The sequence below is a fragment of the Cherax quadricarinatus genome, unplaced genomic scaffold (assembly GCF_038502225.1).
Source record: "Cherax quadricarinatus isolate ZL_2023a unplaced genomic scaffold, ASM3850222v1 Contig315, whole genome shotgun sequence".
NCBI classification, from domain to species: Eukaryota; Metazoa; Arthropoda; class Malacostraca; order Decapoda; family Parastacidae; genus Cherax; species Cherax quadricarinatus.
This window is the reverse complement of record NW_027195341.1, coordinates 186,973-201,036: the sequence shown is the minus strand read 5'-3', so window position 1 is coordinate 201,036 and position 14,064 is coordinate 186,973.

The window sequence follows — 14,064 nt, the reverse complement described above, 5'->3', positions numbered from 1 at the left end:
ATTTTTTTTTTTTATTATCACACCGGCCGATTCCCACCAAGGCAGGGTGGCCCGAAAAAGAAAAACTTTCACCATCATTCACTCCATCACTGTCTTGCCAGAAGGGTGCTTTACACTACAGTTTTTAAACTGCAACATTAACACCCCTCCTTCAGAGTGCAGGCACTGTACTTCCCATCTCCAGGACTCAAGTCCGGCCTGCCGGTTTCCCTGAATCCCTTCATAAATGTTACTTTGCTCACACTCCAACAGCACGTCAAGTATTAAAAACCATTTGTCTCCATTCACTCCTATCAAACACGCTCACGCATGCCTGCTGGAAGTCCAAGCCCCTCGCACACAAAACCTCCTTTACCCCCTCCCTCCAACCCTTCCTAGGCCGACCCCTACCCCGCCTTCCTTCCACTACAGACTGATACACTCTTGAAGTCATTCTGTTTCGCTCCATTCTCTCTACATGTCCGAACCACCTCAACAACCCTTCCTCAGCCCTCTGGACAACAGTTTTGGTAATCCCGCACCTCCTCCTAACTTCCAAACTACGAATTCTCTGCATTATATTCACACCACACATTGCCCTCAGACATGACATCTCCACTGCCTCCAGCCTTCTCCTCGCTGCAACATTCATCACCCACGCTTCACACCGATATAAGAGCGTTGGTAAAACTATACTCTCATACATTCCCCTCTTTGCCTCCAAGGACAAAGTTCTTTGTCTCCACAGACTCCTAAGTGCACCACTCACTCTTTTTCCCTCATCAATTCTATGATTCACCTCATCTTTCATAGACCCATCCGCTGACACGTCCACTCCCAAATATCTGAATACGTTCACCTCCTCCATACTCTCTCCCTCCAATCTGATATTCAATCTTTCATCACCTAATCTTTTTGTTATCCTCATAACCTTACTCTTTCCTGTATTCACCTTTAATTTTCTTCTTTTGCACACCCTACCAAATTCATCCACCAATCTCTGCAACTTCTCTTCAGAATCTCCCAAGAGCACAGTGTCATCAGCAAAGAGCAGCTGTGACAACTCCCACTTTGTGTGTGATTCTTTATCTTTTAACTCCACGCCTCTTGCCAAGACCCTCGCATTTACTTCTCTTACAACCCCATCTATAAATATATTAAACAACCACGGTGACATCACACATCCTTGTCTAAGGCCTACTTTTACTGGGAAAAAATTTCCCTCTTTCCTACATACTCTAACTTGAGCCTCACTATCCTCGTAAAAACTCTTCACTGCTTTCAGTAACCTACCTCCTACACCATACACTTGCAACATCTGCCACATTGCCCCCCTATCCACCCTGTCATACGCCTTTTCCAAATCCATAAATGCCACAAAGACCTCTTTAGCCTTATCTAAATACTGTTCACTTATATGTTTCACTGTAAACACCTGGTCCACACACCCCCTACCTTTCCTAAAGCCTCCTTGTTCATCTGCTATCCTATTCTCCGTCTTACTCTTAATTCTTTCAATTATAACTCTACCATACACTTTACCAGGTACACTCAACAGACTTATCCCCCTATAATTTTTGCACTCTCTTTTATCCCCTTTGCCTTTATACAAAGGAACTATGCATGCTCTCTGCCAATCCCTAGGTACCTTACCCTCTTCCATACATTTATTAAATAATTGCACCAACCACTCCAAAACTATATCCCCACCTGCTTTTAACATTTCTATCTTTATCCCATCAATCCCGGCTGCCTTACCCCCTTTCATTTTACCTACTGCCTCACGAACTTCCCCCACACTCACAACTGGCTCTTCCTCACTCCTACAAGATGTTATTCCTCCTTGCCCTATACACGAAATCACAGCTTCCCTATCTTCATCAACATTTAACAATTCCTCAAAATATTCCTTCCATCTTCCCAATACCTCTAACTCTCCATTTAATAACTCTCCTCTCCTATTTTTAACTGACAAATCCATTTGTTCTCTAGGCTTTCTTAACTTGTTAATCTCACTCCAAAACTTTTTCTTATTTTCAACAAAATTTGTTGATAACATCTCACCCACTCTCTCATTTGCTCTCTTTTTACATTGCTTCACCACTCTCTTAACTTCTCTCTTTTTCTCCATATACTCTTCCCTCCTTGCATCACTTCTACTTTGTAAAAACTTCTCATATGCTAACTTTTTCTCCCTTACTACTCTCTTTACATCATCATTCCACCAATCGCTCCTCTTCCCTCCTGCACCCACTTTCCTGTAACCACAAACTTCTGCTGAACACTCTAACACTACATTTTTAAACCTACCCCATACCTCTTCGACCCCATTGCCTATGCTCTCATTAGCCCATCTATCCTCCAATAGCTGTTTATATCTTACCCTAACTGCCTTCTCTTTTAGTTTATAAACCTTCACCTCTCTCTTCCCTGATGCTTCTATTCTCCTTGTATCCCATCTACCTTTTACTCTCAGTATAGCTACAACTAGAAAGTGATCTGATATATCTGTGGCCCCTCTATAAACATGTACATCCTGAAGTCTACTCAACAGTCTTTTATCTACCAATACATAATCCAACAAACTACTGTCATTTCGCCCTACATCATATCGTGTATACTTATTTATCCTCTTTTTCTTAAAATATGTATTACCTATAACTAAACCCCTTTCTATACAAAGTTCAATCAAAGGGCTCCCATTATCATTTACACCTGGCACCCCAAACTTACCTACCACACCCTCTCTAAAAGTTTCTCCTACTTTAGCATTCAAGTCCCCTACCACAATTACTCTCTCACTTGGTTCAAAGGCTCCTATACATTCACTTAACATCTCCCAAAATCTCTCTCTCTCCTCTGCATTCCTCTCTTCTCCAGGTGCATACACGCTTATTATGACCCACTTCTCGCATCCAACCTTTACTTTAATCCACATAATTCTTGAATTTACACATTCATATTCTCTTTTCTCCTTCCATAACTGATCATTTAACATTACTGCTACCCCTTCCTTTGCTCTAACTCTCTCAGATACTCCAGATTTAATCCCATTTATTTCCCCCCACTGAAACTCTCCTACCCCCTTCAGCTTTGTTTCGCTTAGGGCCAGGACATCCAACTTCTTTTCATTCATAACATCAGCAATCATCTGTTTCTTGTCATCCGCACTACATCCACGCACATTTAAGCAACCCAGTTTTATAAAGTTTTTCTTCTTCTCTTTTTTAGTAATTGTATACAGGAGAAGGGGTTACTAGCCCATTGCTCCCGGCATTTTAGTCGCCTCATACGACACGCATGGCTTACGGAGGAAAGATTCTTTTCCACTTCCCCATGGACAATAGAAGAAATAAAAAAGAACAAGAGCTATTTAGAAAAAAGAGAAAAACCTAGATGTATGTATATATATATATGCATGTGCGTGTCTGTGAAGTGTGACCAAAGTGTAAGTAGGAGTAGCAAGATATCCCTGTTATCTTAGCGTGTTTATGAGACAGAAAAAGAAACCAGCAATCCTACCATCATGCAAAACAGTTACAGGTTTTTGTTTCACAGTCATCTGGCAGGACGGTAGTACTTCCCTGGGTGGTTGCTGTCTACCAACCTACTACCACTACCTACTATCACTTCTATTGTGTAATCCCAATGTTGAGTTTCATTCGATGAGTTGTGCTATATTATACCTTGTATTGCATTACAGTTTCAGTTACGTAAGCTTCCATTCCAATGTTCTACTTATGTATGTTATAATGTTCAATTGTTGTGTACTTTGACATTGTATAGAATCAGCCCAAGCCGTATACCTGCCATCTCTAGTTTGTATTAGTTGTATGTCGGGACGACATACGTTAGCGTCGCCAAGCTCTCAGTAGTAGTAACCAGTTACCAGTAACCAGTGTACCAGTAGATGACTCACTACCAACCGTCACTGTCTGTATTCATATTGCGCTGACCTCAGCAGTATTTCAAAGACCCCCACATATGGGTACTGTGGGCGGTCAGTTATACGAGAGTGAGCAAGGAGGCAGGTTCGGCTGTGGCGCCTTCCACATACTTTCAGTTACAATATACATACTTCCAGCCTACGTGAGTATTCTTTACCCAATCCACGTGTTCGAACCCCACATGATAGTACCTCCCTGGTTGCTTGCTGTCTACCAACCTACTACCTAGGTGACCTGCATATAGAAGAATGAAATTCAGGATAACTTTCCGGTCTGACTTGGACCATTAACTATTTACACAAAAGTGCAAATGGAAGAGTCAGTATATATACAAGGGGGAGGGGGCAGGAGAATGAGAGGAGGTAGTAATATAATGGAGAGGTAGTGGTGTAGTAGTAAGTAGTGCAACAGTGGCAGAGGCAGCAATAAGAAAGAAGTAGTGGTAGTGACGCAAGAGTCAGAGGGTAGTAGTATTAGTAGTGATAGTGGTAGTGGTAGTGTAGACAGCCTGTACTGTCTGCACAGACAGCCCATGCTGTCTGCCAGCTTAGTTCATATTTCGCGCCACTCAGGTGCTGCCCTCTGTAGCCAGGCCTCCCGGTGGGCACGCCAGCCTGCCGGCCCTTGCCACGCCCTCACACACACAGCGGCCTAGCAGGAAGACACAAGTACTCCCAGCTCTCTCGTGGGATGGCCCTCCCGGGCCATGGGCTCAAACACACAAGCCTGTGTACCCACCACGACATAACAATAAAGTAAGAAGCCTCCAAAGAAGTATATCATTTGAACCCCGCTACCATACTACCAAACAAACCCATTAAACATTGGTAGCAGCGGTGGTCGCAGCAGTTGTTTGCCAGGAGAGAGGAAGGAAGGAATGAAGTCATCTTCACTTCATCATCCCATACAAGAAGCATCCGTCTCTCAACAAGTTATCCTGATGTCGTGTCTGCACGTTTGAGCATCCAGACACAGGTACAAGCAGGATCCAGGCCGAAATTTGCCGAAATTCTCCGAGAATTGTAAGTGACCCCACGCTACAGCGTCCCACGCTGTTTCTCAAGTCACGTGTTCAGCGTCACTTGTATGTTGCTGTTGTTGTTCAGCTCAGCACAGCTGTTTCAGCAAGCCAGAGGTGAGTTTCGTGGTGATTTCTGCATCCAGCGTGTTTCCCTGTGTTTGTGGGTGGGAGGAGGAGGAATGGCCAGATGCTCCCTCGCCATACACTCATCCACGCTCCTCGCCACCACACTACCATACACCACTCACCACTGCCCACTCCCTCTGCTGTGTTTTCTGCTGTTTTCCGTGTGAATTCATTGCCAGAACTGTGTATCCGAGTCCCCGAGGCCACTCGAAGCTACGTGGATCAGCATGCCACGTAGATCACGATGCCACGTTGGGTGTGGTCAATGTCACGTGGATCTACCAGCCACGGGAGTTACCAGATGTCCCAGGCTTCATGCTGTGGTCTGCTGCCCGCATCACTTTAATGTCACCGACGATGCTGCCCGACTTCACGACGTCACCGATGCTGCTGCCCGACTTCATGATGTCACGATGTCTGCCTGACGTCACCTCGAGATGTCTGCTGATGTCACCTCGCGACATCACGCCTGACATTACATGATGTCACATCGAGTGTTTCTAGTAATTATTTCAGTATTGTCGAGAAGATTGAGAGAAAATATACGTCGTGTGTTAATTAATTCCTCTCAGTCAGTGTTCTCACATGTTAGTGTACCGCGGTGTGTTTAAAGTTTCCGTGTGTCCAGTGAGGTCTGAGCCAGACCTGAGTAGCACCACTGTGTTAAGTCACCCATGTGACCAGTGCGTATGACAGCTGATGCCAAGACAGCCCCGAGTGACCGAGCCCTCTTGTACAGAAAGCTTTTATGTTCATCGCTCGTGATGTTCTGCAGAATTGTACCTGCTACGATTCCCATCGAGATTTGTTTCACTTCACCTCCAGACCTTCAGAGTGCAGTTATATGTAGAGAAACAAGTCTGGGGACACTTAGACTAACCTCTGCTATAACTCCAACTGTCGAGAGAATGACACACTGTGTCAGCCTCGTGTCACAAGCTTCAGTGAGCAGCCTGCACAAAGAAGATGTCACTTTGACTGCTAGCTCTCTCACTGCAGTCTGGTGTATGATGTTACGACTCCCAGATGTTTCACCCAGTCGTTTCTGCCACAACTCGCTCCACGCTCGCCGGCAGCGACAGCCCAGCGACAGTACCAGTCGAGAAGTGTCCTCCTGAGTCGCTTGCCAGAAGTCCTGCCCAGTTGCCGAGTTTTGTCGACGCCTCACTCGAGGGCACCAGCATGTCGTGCCCCAGGTTGAGTGAAAACCTGCAGCGACTCCTACGATAACTGCTTCACCGTTCCAGAGGAAACCGTACCCTGTTACGTCACAGCTCAGCCGCAGCGATGTCTTCTGTGTTGCAGTATCTATCCATACGCAGGAAGGCGTGCAGTGATGCCCTTCGACGCTCACTGCCTATGACCACGATGTTCAGCACACCCCACATGTTTTTTTCTTCCCTCCCTGTATGAAGTTTTTTTCCATGTCCATATGTATATATGTTTTTATTTTGTGTTCTGTGCCCTGTTCCTATGAGAGAGACCGAGTTTCTTTTACCACCAGTATTGTCGCGTCGGGACGACGCACGGTAGGTGGCCTAGCGTATGTAGACAGCCTGTACTGTGCACAGACAGCCCATGCTGTCTGCCAGCTTAGTTCATATTTCGCGCCACTCAGGTGCTGCCCTCTGTAGCCAGGCCTCCCGGTGGGCACGCCAGCCTGCTGGCCCTTGCCACGCCCTCACACACACAGCGGCCTAGCAGGAAGACACAAGTACTCCCAGCTCTCTCTCGTGGGATGGCCCTCCCGGGCCATGGGCTCAAACACACAAGCCTGTGTACCCACCACGACATAACAATAAAGTAAGAAGCCTCCGAAGAAGTATATCATTTGAACCCCGCTACCATACTACCAAACAAACCCATTAAACAGTAGTAGTAGTGGTAGTAGTAGTGGTGGTAGTAGTGGTAGTAGTAGTAGTGGTAGTAGTAGTGGTAGTAGTAGTAGTAGCAGTAGTAGTAGTAGTAGAGAATCTAAAAAAAGAGAAACAAGGGGGCACTGCAGAATAACTAGTGATCCATGAGGATGGGAAAGAAACACGGGTAAAAACTTACAAGACAGAACCCACGCAGGCAGAAATCAAATCAAATCAAGTTTATTCTCTATAAAGATTACAATGTGGGGTTTACATATTATGGAATATTGTGTGGTTTACATATTATATAAAACTAATTACAAAGAGGGCCACTATCACACCTAGCATGACTAGGCATTTCGGGCAGACTAAGATTAATTCAAAACTTGGTACAGATTAAGGAGCATGTTGGTATTAAGGCTAAGTAACTGCGTTACAGTTTGTAAATTTAGCAATGTGAATGTCTTTGTTTTGGTACAATACATTGGAGCTCCTATATTGGAGTATCACAGGCAAACTTATGACTAGTTAAAATTCGTTAGATAATAGTTGTATATTACATATTTCTATGTTGATAGTTGGGTGAGAGTAGGTGCAAATTGTGGGGAATCACAGATATCGAATGGAGGTCTAGGTTGTGTTTTTTGTGTGTGTATGATACAAGAGAATAGGCAGTTTTCATATAGTTCGCTGATGGTGGGGTGTGTCAGGGAGATAAGATGTTTTCTAATGGTAGTTTTGAAAGTGATGAATGTGTCTGCAGTTCTAGAGTTTTCAGGTAAGGTGTTCCAGATTTTAGGCCCTTTTATGTGTACATTGAATTTTTGTGTAGGTTTAGCCGGACACTGGGAATGTCATTGAGATGTTTGTGTCTGGTGTTATGCCTGTGAGCCCTGTCACAACTATCAAGAAAGTGTTTTAGGTCAGGGTTAATGTTGGAATTTAAGGTTCTGTAAATGTAGGTTGCACAGCAGTAAATGTGGATGTTCTGAACAGTGAGTAAGTTTAGTTCTATGAAGAGTGGGGGGGTTTGTTGCCTGGGATTGGATTGCATGATTATTCTTACTGCAGCTTTTTGTTGGGTTATTATTGGCTTTAGGTGTGTTGCTGCAGTTGATCCCCAAGCACAGTTAGCATAGGTGAGGTATGGATAAATGAGTGAATGGTATAGTGTGAGAAGGGTAGTGTGTGGCACGTAGTAACACATCTTGGAGAGGCTCCCAACCGTTTTGGATACTTTTTTTGTTATGTGTTGGATGTGGGTGCTGAAATTCAGGTTGCTATTGAGGTGCAGGCCTAGGAATTTGCCCTCATTATGTCTGGCAATAAGAGTGTTGTCAATCTTAATGTTAATTTGTGCAAGGGAAAGCTTCTTTTGCTTTCTTTTCTGCATCTGCTGCTTCTGCTTCATCTTTTGCTTCTGCTGCTGCTTCTTCCTCTCCTTCTTTTTGTGCTTTTTGCTTCTGCTTTTTCTACTTTTGCTTCTTCTTTCTCTTCTGCTTTTTCTGCTTTTACATCTGCTTCTTTTTTCTCTTCTGTTTATTTTGCTTCTATCTCTTCTGCTTCTTTTGCTTTCTACCTCTTCTGCTTCTTTTGCTTCTGCTTCTTTTTCTTCTACTTTTTTCTGCAGCTTCAACTTCCTCTGCATCTGCTTCTTTTTCTGCTGCTGTTTTCTTTTTGTTTCTTCTGCTACTTCTACTGCTGCTTCTTATTCTGCTTTGCATTCTGCTGTTGCTGTTTTTTTCTCACACTCCGCTCTCTGACTCTTGTGTCACTACCACTGCTTATTGCCACCTCTGCCACTGTTGCACTACTTATTACCACTACTTCTCCATTATACTACTACCTCCTCTCATTTTCCCAGCCTTGCCCTCTCTTGTATATATTCACTGGTTCTCTTCCCTTTGTGCTTCTCTATGACTGTGATGTCGGACTGAAACATCATAAGTTTCTTCTCCTATGTGAGGGTTATTTGTGTATTGCTCCTGTCATGGTATTGTGCCTTTTTATTCTTTAACCCTTTCAGGGTCCAAGGCCCAAATCTGAAGTGGTGCCCCAGTGTCCAAGAATTTAAAAAAAAAATTTGTTATTTTTTCTTATGAAATCGTAGAGAATCTTTTTGTGAAGGTAATAAAACAAAAAGTACGAAATTTGGTGGAAATTTGACGAAATTATGCTCTCGCGAATTTTGATGTGTCAGCGATTTTTACGAATCGGCGATTTTGCCGACTTTGACTCCCATTTTAGGCCAATTACATTATTCCAGTCAACCAAATTCTTAGCTATTTCACTAGTATTACTTCTATTCTATCGATTGAGCACAAGAAATCGCCAAGTCAACTGTTTCAACTACAAAATAAAGTGATCGAAAATTGTTAATTTGGCCAATTTAACACAAAGTTCAAAATATTCCAATTTCAAAATAGGCTCCAGAATAAACAATGTAGGTATTCCTGGAACTAAACTAACATTTCCTCTGTTCATTAGTTACATTTTGAGGCTTTACAAATAAATTCCATTTTGATTTTTTATTCACATAATGAATTTTTATTCACACCAAAAAATAGAAGATTTACTGTTATGCAATACTGTAATAATTGTATAAATATCATCACCATATTTGTGAATGTATATTAGACCCACCAGCTGACATGTATTAGATGTGTGAGGTCGTTTGTTTACTCTTGAATATCGGCAAAAATTTAACATTTCCGCTACTTTGAGCTCAGTTTCAAGCCATTTCCAGTGCTAAAACCAATCAAAATCATCTCTTATTTCTGTAATATGTCTTCCATTCTATCAAATGAGACCAAGAAATCGCAAATACAACTATAAAAAACATACGAAAAAACACTGCAAAGTCGCTGTTTTAATCGAAAAATCATGATTTCAGTTTTTTTCCTCTCATTATACACAGTGTGCTGCAGGATCTGTTTTATGTGGTGCACACATACCACATAGATGTATTCTCTCATATCTAGGCCCAAATGTACCACTCACAGTTTATCAGAGTGAGCTGAGCTCATGACGTAGATCTACGGTTTGGACCCTGAACGTAAAGCCGTAGATCTACGGGACGGACCCTGAAAGGGTTAAGGGATGGAGATTGTTAAGATTTATGAAACTAGAAAAAATAAGAGAAGAAAGCTCTGGATTTATCTTTGTACAGTGGAGCCTCGGTACTCGAACAGCTCTTTACTTGAACAGCTCGATATTTAAACACCTGTTCGGCAAAAAAATTGACCTGCCAGAACTTCACTGTAAACTAATTCGTGTTTCTTTGCATTTTTTGGTGTTTTTTAAATTATTTGTATAAACAAGTCACCATGGGACCTATGATATTGATTAGTGATAACAGCCAACCAAAAAGGAAATTGGTTGGGAAAAATTCATTTGGTACTTGAACAGACTGGCACTCAAACAGCCTTCTGAAACAAATTAAGTTTAAGTACCGAGGTTCCACTGTAGATGTCCGCCTTTCTCAGTACACTTGTCCAATGCTTAGTGCTATAAAGAACAAAAAGGCACACTACCATGACTGAAACAATACACAGATAATTATCTGTAAGTGGTCCAAGCCTGACCAAAATATCGTCGTAAGCTCCTCTCTCCTGTGTGTGGATTATTTGTGTATTGCTCACTGTATTGCGTCATATTACTTGCGAGGACTTGACCTCTGTCTCGTCTTGCCTCTTTGTTTCCAATACAGTGGAACCTCTACTTGCTAGTTTAATCCGTTCCATGACCTTTCTCGCAACTGGATTTGCTCGTTTTCAGAGTCAATTTTCCTCATTTAAATTAATTGAAATGCAATTAATCCATTCCAGTGGAATTCTGTACTTCAATAATTTCACTAATATCAACTCTGTGGCTTATTTATCTATCTCACTTCATCTAATATGACATAATAAACAATATGAATAACATAGAAACCTGATATATACTCTAAAATTAATAAAATATGTCATTCATGTAGTGGTACGGGTGGTGTCGGCGGTGGACGAGAGTTTGTCTGGAAACCGGGCAAAATACTTTATGAATAATTTCGCTAATATCATCTATATGGCATATTTATCTACCACAGTTCATCTAATATGACAAAAACAAACAATATAAATAACAGAAACATGATATATACTCTAGAATGAATAAAATACATGTACATGTATGTCATTATTTAACAGGTGGAGGCGGCCACAACTGCTCCCTCTTTGTTGTGGTAAACACTGCCATCTAGTGATGGCCTTTTGAAGCCGTCTATTATTATAATTATTATATGTAGTACATTATTATTATATACATGTATGTATTATTATACATATTATTATTATTGAATTGTATGATTATACTATTATTATTATACGTATTATTATACATATTATTATTATTCATATTATTATTATTATTCATATTATTATTATTATACATATTATTATTATTATTATTATTATTATTATATAAATAATTTGCAATTTTTATTCACACAAAAAAATACAAGATTTACTGTTATCCCTTATTGCAATAATTGTATAAATACAGTGGACCCCCGCATAGCGACTTTAATCCGTGCAAGAGGGCTCATTGTTATGCGAAATGATCGGTATGCAAATGAATTTTCCCCATAAGAAATAATGGAAATCAAATTAATCCGTGCAAGACACCCAAAAGTATGAAAAAAAAATTTTTACCACATGAAATATACATTTTCCTACACACAAAGAGAAGGATACATGCACAATAGTAGAGTAGTACATGCACAATATATATTGTGCATGTACTACTCTACTAAATGAAGAATAAATGACACTTACCTTTATTGAAGATGCAGCAATGACTGATGAGACACTGTGTCCTGGGAGTGCCTTTTCCTCCTGAGTACTGTAGGTCCTGCTTGGCATTTTCTTCCAGAACAGGCCTTATCACACTGTGTATGCCACTACGATTCTTAAATCTCTCAAACCAACCTTTGCTGGCTTTAAATTCACCAATATGAGCACTAGTTCCAGGCATTTTTCCCTGTTCACCTGGGTCTTAGTCGACTGATGTGGGTTGCATCCTGGGAGACAAGATTAAGGACCCCAATGGAAATAAGTTACAGTCTTCGATGACACTGACTTTTTTGGGTTATCCTGGGTGGCAAATCCTCTGGGGTTAATTGTTTCTTGGTATTCTCAATAAGCCACACCAACAACGGTGCTACAGCAGCAGCTGGCAGTGATACAGCAGCAGCAGACGATGCTACAGCAGCAGCAGACGGTACTACAGCAGCAGCAGCAGCAGCTGACGGTGGTACAACAGCAGCAGCAGCTGACAGTGCTACAGCAGCAGCAGACGATGCTACAGCAGCAGCAGACGGTACTACAGCAGCAGCAGCAGCAGCTGACGGTGGTACAGCAGCAGCAGCAGCTGATGGTGCTACAGCAGCAGCAGCAGCTGACAGTGCTACAGCAGCAGCAGATGATGCTACAGCAGCAGCAGACGATGCTACAGCAGCAGCAGACGGTACTACAGCAGCAGCTGACGGTGGTACAGCAGCAGCAGCAGCTGGCAGTGCAGCAGCAGCTGACGGTGGTACAGCAGCAGCAGCAGCTGTACCACCAATAGTAGCGATGGTTGATTTGGGTTTATTATACAACCTGGCCAGCTCGGAGACACACACTCCACTTTCATACTTATCAATGATCTTTTTCTTCATCTCTATAGTAATTCTCACCCTTATTGCTGTAGGGTTGGCACTAGAAGTTTTCTTGGGGCCCATGGTCACTTATTTTGCAGATAAAATCACCAAAAACACTGTAATAATACGAAATGTTCCGATTGTATGCTTGGATGTTACAGCGGAGGCTGGCTGGTAAACAATGCCACCGGCGGCACATGTGAGGCTGGCTAAGGGCGCACATTGGACGCGTCTCGGACGAAGAGCGGTGAGCGGGTTTTTGAGCGGTATGCGAGGCAAAATTTTTGCGATAAAAGCGAGCGGTATGCGGATTGAACGTTATGCAATGCGTATGGTATGCGGGGGTCCACTGTAATGCCAACCCATTCACGACTGCATATTGGAATGGACAGTTTACTCTGAAACATGGCCAAGCAATGGACCATTTCTCCTATGTTGAGCTAAATTTCAAGGCACTTTTCGTCATGAAAGCAGTCAGAATCATATCTATTTCTTTAATACATCTTCCATTCTATCAAATGAGACAAAAAAAACGAGAATACAACCATAAAAACCATTCAAAATTACAGCTAAGGGGTGGCTAATTGCTGAGAAGTGAACTCCATTATTTATGCTTAGATTTTTTTTCATTTTTGGTGTATGTTAAGAAGCATCTTTCCATCATACATTGCCCAAGTTTCAATAAGATAGTCCAACAAACAAATGAGATACAATTCCCGAGATCAAGAGCAAGAGCCCCTCACCAGTGTCAAGGAACCTGCCTTGAGGTCTACTCGCTTATGGAAATTTTGCTCGCTTATGGAAGCGAAACATTGACCCATCGACTGCTCGTATTTGGAAAAACTCACACGTGGACACACTCGCAAGAAGAGGTTCCACTGTATTTTCATTGCCTTTCCTGGCTTCTGCCAAAATTGGTTCTGTCGTGTGGGATTTTTGTCTCATGGGGGACTTTGTGCTACCCCTGTGAGACAGTAACACTCCTGCAGTGCTCCTTTGTTCTCTTGTTCTTATAGACCTACTGCTGCTGCTGTTGCAATTGCTATTGCTGTTATTTTTTATGTTACTATTGCTATTACTGTTGATATTGCTATTGCTGTTACATTGCAATTACTGTTGCAGTTGCTATTGCTGTTACTATTGCTATTATTATTGCTGTTACTGTTGCTATTACTATTGATACTGTTGCTATTATTATTGCTGTTACTGTTGCTGTTACTATTTCTGTTGCTATTGCTGTTACTATTGCTGTTACTGTTACTATTGCTATTACTATTGCTATTACTGTTAGTTACTATTGCTATTACTGTTACTATTGCTGTTACTATTGCTATTATTATTACTGTTACTATTGCTGTTACTGTTGCTATCATTGTTATTACTGTTACTATTGCTGTTACTTTTAACATTGCTATTGCTATTATTGATATTACTGTTGCTATTTCTATTGCTGTTACT